At 38.2% G+C, this 11,563-nt stretch overlaps 1 non-coding gene across 1 annotated transcript; it reads left to right on the top strand.

Moving 5' to 3' along the window:
* Positions 1-5,198: 5,198 nt before the first annotated feature.
* On the top strand, positions 5,199-5,306 carry LOC148575052 (small nucleolar RNA R71). The gene has a single exon (XR_015906897.1). It is a non-coding gene; the product is annotated as a small nucleolar RNA R71 (small nucleolar RNA).
* The last annotated feature ends 6,257 nt before the right edge of the window (positions 5,307-11,563 follow it).

Consider the following 11,563-nt stretch of genomic DNA (forward strand, 5'->3'; position numbering starts at 1 on the left):
TGTCTACTTTCCAACGCAATTGAGAGCGCACCATTTGGAGTTCCGTAGCTCCAGAAAATCCACTTTGAGTGCAGGGAGGTCAGAATCCAACAACATCTGCAGTCCTTCTTCAATCTCTAAATCTGATTTTTGCTCAAGTCCCTCAATTTTAGCCAGAAATTACCTGAAATAATAGAAAAACACACAAACTCATAGTAAAGTTCAGAAATGTGATTTTTATTTAAAAACTAATAAAAATATACTAAAAACTAACTAAATCATACTAAAAACTATGTAAAAACAATGCCAAAAAGCGTATAAATTATCCGCTCATCACAACACCAAACTTAAATTGTTGCTTGTCCCCAAGCAACTGAAAATCAAATAGGATAAAAAGAAGAGAATATACTATAAATCCCAAATATCAATGAAACTTAGCTCCAATCAGATGAGCGGGACTTGTAGCTTTTTGCCTCTTGAATAGTTTTGGCATCTCACTTTATCCATTGAAGTTCAGAATGATTGGTATCTATAGGAACTTAGAATTCAGATAGTGTTATTGATTCTCCTAGTTCAGTATGTTGATTCTTGAACACAGCTACTTTATGAGTCTTGGCCGTGGCCCTAAGCACTTTGTTTTCCAGTATTACCACCGGATACATAAATGCCACAGACACATAACTGGGTGAACCTTTTCAGATTGTGACTCAGCTTTGCTAAAGTCCCCAATTAGAGGTGTCCAGGGTTCTTAAGCACACTCTGTTTTTTTTTTTGCTTTGGACCTTGACTTTAACCGCTCAGTCTCAAGTTTTCACTTGACACCTTCACGCCACAAGCACATGGTTAGGGACAGCTTGGTTTAGCCGCTTAGGCCAGGATTTTATTCCTTTAGGCCCTCCTATCCACTGATGCTCAAAGCCTTGGATCCTTTTTATTTACCTTTGCCTTTTGGTTTTAAGGGCTATTGGCTTTTTGCTCTTACCTTTTGGTTTAAAGAGCTTTTGGCTTTTTCTGCTTGCTTTTTCTTTTTCTTTTTCTCTTTTTTTTTCGCATTTTTTTTCTGCAAGCTTTTGTATTCACTGCTTTTTCTTGCTTCAAGAATCATTTTTATGATTTTTCAGATTATCAAATAACATTTCTCCTTTTCCCTTATTCTTCAAGAGCCAACATATTTAACATTCATAAACATCAAATTCAAAAGACATATGCACTGTTCAAGCATTCATTCAGAAAATAAAAAGTATTGTCACCACATCAAAATAATTAAACTAGTTTTAAGGATGAATTCGAAATCCTGTACTTCTTGTTCTTTTGTAATTAAAACATTTTTCATTTAAGAGAGGTGATGGATTCATAGGACATTCATAGCTTTAAGACATAGACACTTAAACACTAATGATCATATAATAAATACACAAATATCAATAAAACATAAGGCTCAAAAATCGAAAAACAGTAGAATAAATAGACAAGGAGATTAAGGAATGAGTCCACCTTAGTGAGGGTGGCGTTTTCCTCTTCTTGAAGAACCAATGGTGCTTTTGAGCTCCTCTATATCTCTTCCTTGCCTTTGTTGCTCCTCCCTCATGGCTCTTTGATCTTCTCTAATCTCATGGAGGATGATGGAGTGCTCTTGGTGCTCCACCCTTAGTTGTCCCATATTGGAACTTAATTCTCCTAGGGAAGTGTTGATTTGCTCCCAATAGTTTTGTGGAGAAAAGTGCATCCCTTGAGGCATCTCAGGGATTTCATGGTGGGGAATTTCCTCATGCTCTTGTTGAGGTCCATGATCTCTTGTTTGCTCCATCCTTTTCTTAGTGATGGGCTTGTCCTCTTCAATGAGGATGTCTCCCTCTATGTCAATTCCAGCCGAATTACAGAGATGGCATATGAGGTGAGGAAAGGCTAACCTTGCCCAAGTGGAGGACTTGTCAGCCACCTTGTAAAGTTCTTGAGGTATAATCTCATGAACTTCCACCTCCTCTCCAATCATGATACTATGGATCATGATGGTCCAGTCTATAGTAACTTCAGACCGGTTACTAGTAGGAATGATTGAGCGTTGAATAAACTCTAACCATCCCCTAGCCACTAGTTTGAGGTCATGCCTTCTTAGTTGAACCGGCTTGCCTCTTGAGTCAATTTTCCATTGAGCTCCTTCCTCACATATGTCTATGAGGACTTGGTCCAACCTTTGATCAAAGTTGACCCTTCTTGTGTAGGGGCGTGCGTTCTCTTCCATCATTGGCAAGTTGAACGCTAGCCTTACATTTTCTGGACTGAAATCTAAGTATTTCCCCCGAACCATGGTGAGCCAATGCTTTGGATTCGGGTTCATACTTTGATCATGGTTCCTAGTGATCCATGTGTTTGCATAGAACTCTTGAACCATTATTATCCCGACTTGTTGAATGGGGTTGGTGAGAGCTTCCCAACCTCTTCTTTGGATCTCAAGTCGGATCTCCGGATACTCATTCTTTTTGAGCTTGAAAGGAACCTCAATGATCACTTTCTTCTTGGCCACAACTTCATAGAAGTGGTCTTGATGGACCTTTGAGATAAATCTCTCCATCTCCCATGACTCAGAGGTGGAAGCAATTGCCTTCCCTTTCTTCTTTCTAGAGGTTTCTCTGGCCTTAGGTGCCATAAATGGTTATGGAAAAACAAAAAGCTATGCTTTTACCACACCAAACTTAAAATGTTTTCTCGTCCCCGAGCAAAAGAAGAAAGAAAGTAGTAGAAGAAGAAGAAAATAGAGGAGATGGGGGAAGAAGATGTATTCGGCCAAGGAGAAGAAGAGAGGGTTGCTTTGTGTGAAAATGAAGAAGGAGTAAGGGGTTTATATAGGAGTGAGGGAGGGTTTAGGGTTCGGCCATTAGGGTTTGGGTTGGGAGGGAAAAGAGTTTGAATTTTGGAGGTAGGTGGGGTTTATGGGGAAGAGAGGATGGATGTGAGTGGTGAAGAGGTGATGGGAAAGAGTGATTGAGGTGATTGGTGAAGGGTATTTGGGGAAGAGAGTTATGAAAAGGTGTGAAGAGGAGAGAAGAAGATATGGGGATCCTGTAGGGTCCACAGATCCTGAGGGGATCCTGTGGAGTCCACAGATCAAGTGGGGTCAAGGACTTAACATCCCTGCTCCAATTAGGCGTGTAAAACGCCCTTGGTGTGCAATCCTGGCATTTAACGCCAGACTGCTGCCTGTTTCTGGCGTTAAACGCCCAAATGTAGCTTGTTTCTGGTGTTTAACGCCAAGTAGATGCTTGTTTCTGGCGTTAAACGCCAGACAGATGCTTGTTTCTGGCGTTTAAATGCCAGACTGCTCTCCTCCAGGGTGTGCTGTTTTCAATGCTGTTTTTCATTCTATTTTTTATTTTTTAGTAGTTTTTGTGACTTCACATGATCATCAACATAATAAAACACGAAATAACAAAAAGAAAATAAAATAGATATGCTTAAATAACATTGGGTTGCCTCCCAACAAGCGCTTCTTTAATGTCAATAGCTTGACAGTGAGCTCTCATGGAGCCTCACAGATAATCAAAGCAAGGTTAGAACCTCCCAACACCAAACTTAGAGTTTGAATGTGGGGGTTCAACACCAAACTTAGAGTTTGGTTGTGGCCTCCCAACACCAAGCTTAGAGTTTGACTGTGGGGGCTTTGGTTGACTCTGCAGTGAGAGAAGCTTTTCATGCCTCCTCTCCATGGTTACAGAAGGAGATCCTTGAGTCTTAAACACAAGGGTGTCCTCATTCAGTTGAAGGACCAATTCTCCTCTGTCCACATCAATCACAGCTCTTGCTGTGGCTAGGAAGGGTCTTCCAAGGATGATGGATTCATCCTCTTCCTTCCTAGTGTCTAGGATTATGAAATCAACAGGGATGTAAAGGCCTTCAACCTTTACTAACACGTCCTCTACTTGTCCATAAGCCTGTTTTCTTGAGTTGTCTGCCATCTCTAATGAGATTCTAGCAGCTTGCACCTCAAAGATCCCAAGTTTCTCCATTACAGAGAGTGGCATTAAGTTTATTCCTGACCCCAGGTCACACAGAGCCTTCTCAAAGGTCATGGTGCCTATGGTATAAGGTATTAAGAATTTGCCTGGGTCCTGTTTCTTTTGAGGTAATTTCTGCCTATCCAATGCATTTAGTTCATTGGTGAGCAAGGGAGGTTCATCTTCCCAAGTCTCATTACCAAATAATTTGGCATTCAGCTTCATGATTGCACCAAGGTATTTAGCAACTTGCTCTTCAGTAATGTCTTCATCCTCTTCAGAGGAAGAATACTCATCAGAGCTCATGAAGGGCAGAAGGAGGTTTAATGGAATCTCTATTGTCTCTAGATGAGCCTCAGATTCCTTTGGTTCCTCAAAGGGATACTCCTTATTGGTCACTGGACGTCCCATGAGGTCTTCTTCACTAGGATTCACATCCTCCCCCTCCCTTGTAGGTTCGACCATGATGGTTAAATCAATGGCCTTGCACTCTCTCTTTGGATTTTCTTCTGTATTGCTTGGGAGAGTACTAGGAGGAGTTTCAGTGACTCTTTTACTCAGCTGGCCCACTTGTGCCTCTAAATTTCTAATGGAGGACCTTGTTTCATTCATGAAACTCACAGTGGCCTTAGATAGATCAAAGACTATATTTGCTAAGCTAGATGGATTTTGCTCAGAATTCTCTGTCTGTTGCTGAGTGGATGATGGAGAAGGCTTGCTATTGCTAAACTTGTTTCTTCCACCATTATTAAAGCTTTGTTGAGGCTTTTGTTGATCCTTCCATGAGAAATTTGGATGATTTCTCCATGAGGGATTATAGGTATTTTCATAGGGTTCACCCATGTAATTCACCTCTGCTATTGCAGGGTTCTCAGGATCATAAGCTTTTTCTTCAGAAGATGCCTCTTTAGTATTGTTGGATGATTCCTTCAACCCATTAAGACTCTGAGAGATCATATTGACTTGCTGAGTCAATATTTTATTCTGAGCCAATATGGCATTCAGAGTATCAGTTTCAAGAACTCCCTTCCTCTGAGGCGTCCCATTACTCACAGGATTCCTCTCAAAAGTGTACATGAACTGGTTATTTGCAACCATATCAATGAGTTCTTGAGCTTCTGCAGGCGTTTTCTTTAGGTGAATGGATCCACCTGCAGAATGGTCCAATGACATCTTTGATAATTCAGACAGACCATCATAGAATATATCCAGGATGGTCCATTCTGAAAGCATGTCAGAAGGACACTTTTTGGTCAGTTTCTTGTATCTCTCCCAAGCTTCATAGAGGGACTCACCTTCTTTCTGTTTGAAGGTTTGAACATCCACTCTAAGCTTATTAAGCTTTTGAGGAGGAAAGAACTTGGCTAAGAAAGCCGTGACCAGCTTATCCCAAGAGTTCAGGCTATCCTTAGGCTGAGAATCCAACCATATTCTAGCTCTGTCTCTTACAGCAAACGGGAAAAGCATAAGCCTGTAGACTTCGGGATCAACTCCATTGGTCTTAACAATATCACAGATTTGCAAGAATTCAGTTAAGAACTGAAAAGGATCTTCTGATGGAAGTCCATAAAACTTGCAGTTCTGTTGCATCAGAGAAACTAATTGAGGTTTCAGCTCAAAGTTGTTTGCTCCAATGGCAGGGATTGAGACGCTTCTTCCATGTAAATTGGAATTAGGTGCAGTAAAGTCACCAATCATCTTCCTTGCATTGTTATTATTTTCGGCCATGTCTCCTTCTTTTTCGAAATTTTCAGTCAGATTTTCTCCAGAGAGTTGTGCTTTAGCTTCCCTTAGCTTCCTCTTCAGAGTCCTTTCAGGTTCAGGATCAGCTTCAACAAGAATGTTCTTATCCTTGTTCCTGCTCATGTGAAAAAGAAGAAAATAGAAAAAAAAATATGGAATCCTCTATGTCACAGTATAGAGATTCCTTTATGTGAGTAGAAGAAGATATGAATAGAAGATGGAGAATCCAAACACAAGGGTGAGGAGTAAGAAAATTTTAAAGATTGAACCTTTCTTACTAGGCAAGTAACAAACTTAAAATTTTTTAATCTAAAAATTAAATGTTAGTGAGATTTTTGAAAATATGAAGTAAGAATAGGAAAAAGATTTTGAAAATAAAAAAAAAATTTTAAAAAAATTTTCGAAAATATAGATAAAAATAAATGAAAAAGATTTGATTTTTGAAAAAGATTTGAAAAGATAGAATTTTGAAATTGAAATTTATGAGTAAAACAAGGAAAGATATATTTTTTATTTTTGAATTTTAATAAGGAAAGAGAAAAACATCAAAAAGACTCAAGACATAAAAATTTTGGATCAAAACAAAGAAAACATGCAAGAACACTTTGAATGCAAAGATGAACACCAAGAATACTTTGAATGTCAAGATGAACACCAAGAACTTATTTTTGAAAATTTTTAAGAAGAGAAATACATGCAAGACACCAAACTTAAAGATTTTTAATGTTGAGACACTAACAAATTGAAAATGCATATGAAAAACAGGAAAAGACACAAAACAAGAAAATATGAAGATCAAACAAGAAGACTTGTCAAGAACAACTTGAAGATCATGAAGAACAAGAAAGAAACTCAATGCATGTGTTCTTCGAAAATTTAAAGAAAAATTAAAAATATGCGATTGACACCAAACTTAAAAATTGACACTAGACTCAAACAAGAAACACAATATTTTTGGTTTTTATGATTTTGTAAATTTTTTCTTGGATTTTTTTTTTCGAAAATTATTTTGGGAAGAACAAAAAAAGAAGAATTTTTTTTTTGTATTTTTCGAAAATAAGAAATAAAAGCTTAAAATTAAAATAAAATTACCTAATATGAGCAACAAGATGAACCGTCAGTTGTCCAAACTCGAACAATCCCCGGCAACGGCGCCAAAAACTTGGTGCGCAGAAATTGTGACGGTTCCATTCCTTGGTAACGGCGCTAAAAACTCAATTCGCACGTTCATAATCTTAGTTCTTTGTCACAACTTCGCACAACTAACCAGCAAGTGCACTGGGTCGTCCAAGTAATAAACCTTACGTGAGTAAGGGTTGATCCCACGGAGATTGTCGGCTTGAAGCAAGCTATGGTCACCTTGTAAATCTTAGTCAGGCAGATTCAATTGATTATAGAGATTTAATAATTAAAAGATAAATAAAATATAAAATAAAGATAGTGATACTTATGTAATTCATTGGTGAGAATTTCAGATAAGCGTATAGAGATGCGTTCGTTCCTCCTGAACCTCTGCTTTCCTATTGTGTTCATCCAATCATTCATACTCCTTTCTATGGTAAGCTGTATGTTAGGCATCACCGTTGTCAATGGCTACATCCTGTCCTCTCAGTGAAAATGGTCCAATGCGCTGTCACTGCATGGCTAATCATCTGTCGGTTCTCGATCATACTGGAATAGGATCCATTGATCCTTCTGCGTCTGTCACTACGCCCAGCACTCGCGAGTTTGAAGCTCGTCGTAGCCATCCCTTCCCAGATCCTACTCGGAATACCACAAACAAGGTTTAGACTTTCTGGATCTCAAGAATGGCCATCCATGGATTCTAACTTATACCACGAAGATTCTGATTAAGGAATCCCAGAGATACTCATTCAATCTAAGGTAGAATGGAAGTGGTTGTCAGGCACGCGTTCATAGGTTGGGAATGATGATGACTGTCACGATCATCACATTCATATTAAAGTGCGAATGAATATCTTAGAATCGGAATAAGATTGAATTGAATAGAAAAACAATAGTACTTTGTATTAATTCATGAGGAACAGCAGAGCTCCACACCTTAATCTATGGTGTGTAGAAACTCTACCATTGAAAATACATAAGTGATAATGGAGTTCATTGGTTTCGGCCCCAGAGGGGAACCGGAGTGACCAAGACTTCGAATACAATGATAAAAAGTTCTATTTATACTAAACTAGTTACTAGGGTTACATAAATGAGTAAATGATGCAGAAATCTACTTCCGGGGCCCACTTGGTGTGTGCTTGGGCTGAGCATTGAGCTTTACACGTGTAGAGGCTTCTCTTGGAGTTGAACGCCAGTTTGTAACCTGTTTCTGGCGTTTAACTCCAGAATGCAGCATGGAACTGGCGTTGAACGCCAGTTTGCATCATCTAAACTTGGGAAAAGTATGGACTATTATATATTGCTAGAAAGCCCTGGATGTCTAAATTCCAACGCAATTGAGAGCGCACCATTTGGAGTTCTATAGCTCCAGAAAATCCACTTTGAGTGCAGGGAGGTCAGAATCCAATAGCATCTGCAGTCCTTCTTCAACCTTTAAATCTAATTTTTGCTCAAGTCCCTCAATTTCAGCCAGAAATTATCTGAAATCACAGAAAAACACACAAACTCATAGTAAAGTCTAGAAATGTGATTTTTATTTAAAAACTAATAAAAATATACTAAAAACCAACTAAATCATACTAAAAACTATGTAAAAACAATGCCAAAAAGCGTATAAATTATCCGCTCATCAGTCTCCAAGTCGGCTTTGTCAGATCCACTGGGTGGCTGAGATTGCTGGGTCGCAGCCTCCAGCCTCTGCTGATATAAATCCTGTGTCACACACGTTAGTTGTGATTAGGATAATAGTTAAATAAATGAACTTAAAACTAATTAAAACTGAAATTTATAATTAATTTAAACTCACATAATGGGTCGCCGACCATTCGTCAGCAAATCTCTCCTTGTTTGCCTTCAAAGTATGCGTATACTTGAAGGTCTTCGCCAGTACGGCCTCGTGATCCAATGACTTAGAATACAAATTCATATATCAATCAAATAGTAAAATAAACGAATAAATTAAAGAATGACAGATAAATACATATGAAGCAAATTTTAATTTTAATTTTTCAATTTCAATGAAAATCTTATAAAAATTTTGATAGAGTTTCCCCTGAAATTCGGATGATCCACCCTTGAAGGGTTCTATCTAAACCAAATTAACATCATTGTTTTCACAGTCAAGCATTTTCCAAACAATTTCAGCAGTAGGAATTAGCAAACAATTAAACAATCCAATATTTTTCAGCTGTCTTAGAGCCTAATCTAACCTATTGCACCTATCCTAACCACCTAAATCCTCTAAAACTGAATATTAAACACTCTACACTCTACTAACTACTTAAGTAACTTCATGAAAAAAAGGAAATTAAACACTGTAAACTCTTCTAACTAATTCAAGTAACTACTAAAACAATGAGGAAATTCTTACCAGCCTCGTTTTTGTCTTCATGAAGGTCGTCGACCCACCGATATACCTTGATGACCTGGGCGAAGCTTAGTTGGCAATGTTCGTCAGACATCAATGCTTGAAGGCCTCGTTATCTCTAAAGTGAGCCTCCAGGTCACATTTGATGTTTGGACGGATCCACTTCGTCAGGTGGTCTTTCCCCTAACGAACATCGCTCATCATCTACTGAAAACGCTTGGCTGCCTGGTGGTCGTATATCTTGCGGATCATGAAGTCATGCTCCGTATCCCACTGAAAATTTCAACTGCACAAAGTGATTCACCAACGTTAGTAACTTGGAATAAAATACAGTTCAAAAATAGTAAATCATTTCTAACAAAATTGGGTTCTTACCGCCCACTTCTGATATCAGCGCTCTCTGGTATCACCTGGGATCTATGTATAGGTCGCCCATGGATAGTTGTACTTGGACTTAATGACCTCCGAGATCTCCTGTGTGCAGGCATTGTGGTTCGGTGCAATCCTGTCACAGAACAAACTACACAGTGACAATCACATAAGATAAGCAAACTTAACATAGACGAACTAAAGATAAACAAACATAATATTATAAAATTGAACTCACGACTGCATGCCGTCGGGTCAAATCTTCGGCCAGAATATGGGCGGTGGTGGAGGGGCATCCTGTCGGGGGCATTGGAGGTATCACCCACCGCAGGCTCAGTCAACGGAGTCGCTGCATCTGCCGGAGGAGCATAGCAGACGGAGGCACCCAGTTCGGGTTCAGGACCATGATAAACTGCTGGTCCAAGGACCCGCCTGTGATGTCACAGCGGTCAACAGGATAGCCGGAATAGAGGGCGATGACTGGGCAGCCCTGGGTGATTCGGTGGCAGCATGTCCTCTACCATGACCACGAGATGACCCACTGGACCTACCTCTATTATCCGTCGTCATGTTTGTACAGCAAACATATTAATAACATATTAATACCATAACAAACACCAATAAATAATTACATGAGAAAAAAAAGCATTAACTTGAAGCATTAAAATGAATAAGTGTTTCCGTTAGTAAATTTATAAAACATTTATTGATTAAGGTAAAATCTCTTAACTCTTATTCTTGACTTGTATTTTCATTGAATTATTAGCCGTTTATATAAATTAAATGCATGCAACTCAGGTTCATGGTAGTTTCAGAAATGTGTGTTTGTTTCTTTTTTTTTTTTTTACTTTGAATGTGGATTTTATTGGATGTAGCATTGCCTCAGCTTGTTTCTGATTTGAGTTAATTTTGTTTAAATCTCAATTTTCCTCACTCTTATGCATTAACTATGTTTAACATGCATCCACCAACTAATAACATTCATTTTTGTCATCTATATCCAAAGTTGAATCAAAGCATAGACAGATATACTTTTATGATTTTAAATGAGGTTTGAAACATCCATAAAATAAAAAATAATTTTAAATATAAATGACATGTTTTATCAAAGCAGATACTAATTAATAACTATGCTAATTCTTATGCGTTGATCAACTTAAAACTAAAGTACTGCAACGTAATTACTTGAATTAATGATTTATTTATTTATTATATAAAAGTATTAAAATAAAAATTAAATTTTATTAAAAATTTATAAAATTTAAACAAAAATACTTTTTATAATTATAAAAAAATAAGCACCGAGAAGAATTAAACAAGTCAATCGCAATTTATCATCCAGACATAACCAGAATTACAATTCATCAGAGTTAGTAGTGAAACAGTGAATTTCACACAATCAAATAAGTTTCAACCAATCTCAGTAGTAATTTTCGGCAACTCAATCAATATCTCAAAAAAATTCTAAACACTTTCAGCTAAAATCAAAATTTAATAAACTAAACTAACCTATCCTAAATACCTAAAATTCACTAAACAGCAAATTAATCTAACTAATTAATTACTAAAATCAAACTAACTAAATAAAATTAAACTGAACTAAACAGATATTAGAACAGATTTTAATCAAGAACCTGAAAGGGAAGGGGTGTGATGCGGAAGGAATAGAGAGCAACGAACAGGGCGGTTGGAGGCGGCGGCGGTCTTTCCAGCTGCGGCAGGGCAAGGCAGCAACAGTGGCGAAGGCGGTTGGAGCAGTAGCAGCGGTGGTAACAGGGGCTAGAGAAAGATTGGGAGGTGAGAGGGTAGAGGGTAGAGAGAGGGGAAGGTTAGAGAGAGAAGAGGAACTCGAAAGGGAGGGGGGAGGAGTTCGTGGTTCCAATATAGGGTACTATTACCGTCAGATTTACCGGCAGATATTTCTGATGGTAACGCGGTTCAAATCACCAAAACGCAGCATTTCTATTAAATGCGGTTACCGTCG

This window comes from Arachis ipaensis, chromosome B2 (genome assembly GCF_059453495.1).
Source record: "Arachis ipaensis isolate K30076 ecotype BB chromosome B2, ASM5945349v1, whole genome shotgun sequence".
Taxonomy (NCBI): domain Eukaryota; kingdom Viridiplantae; phylum Streptophyta; class Magnoliopsida; order Fabales; family Fabaceae; genus Arachis; species Arachis ipaensis.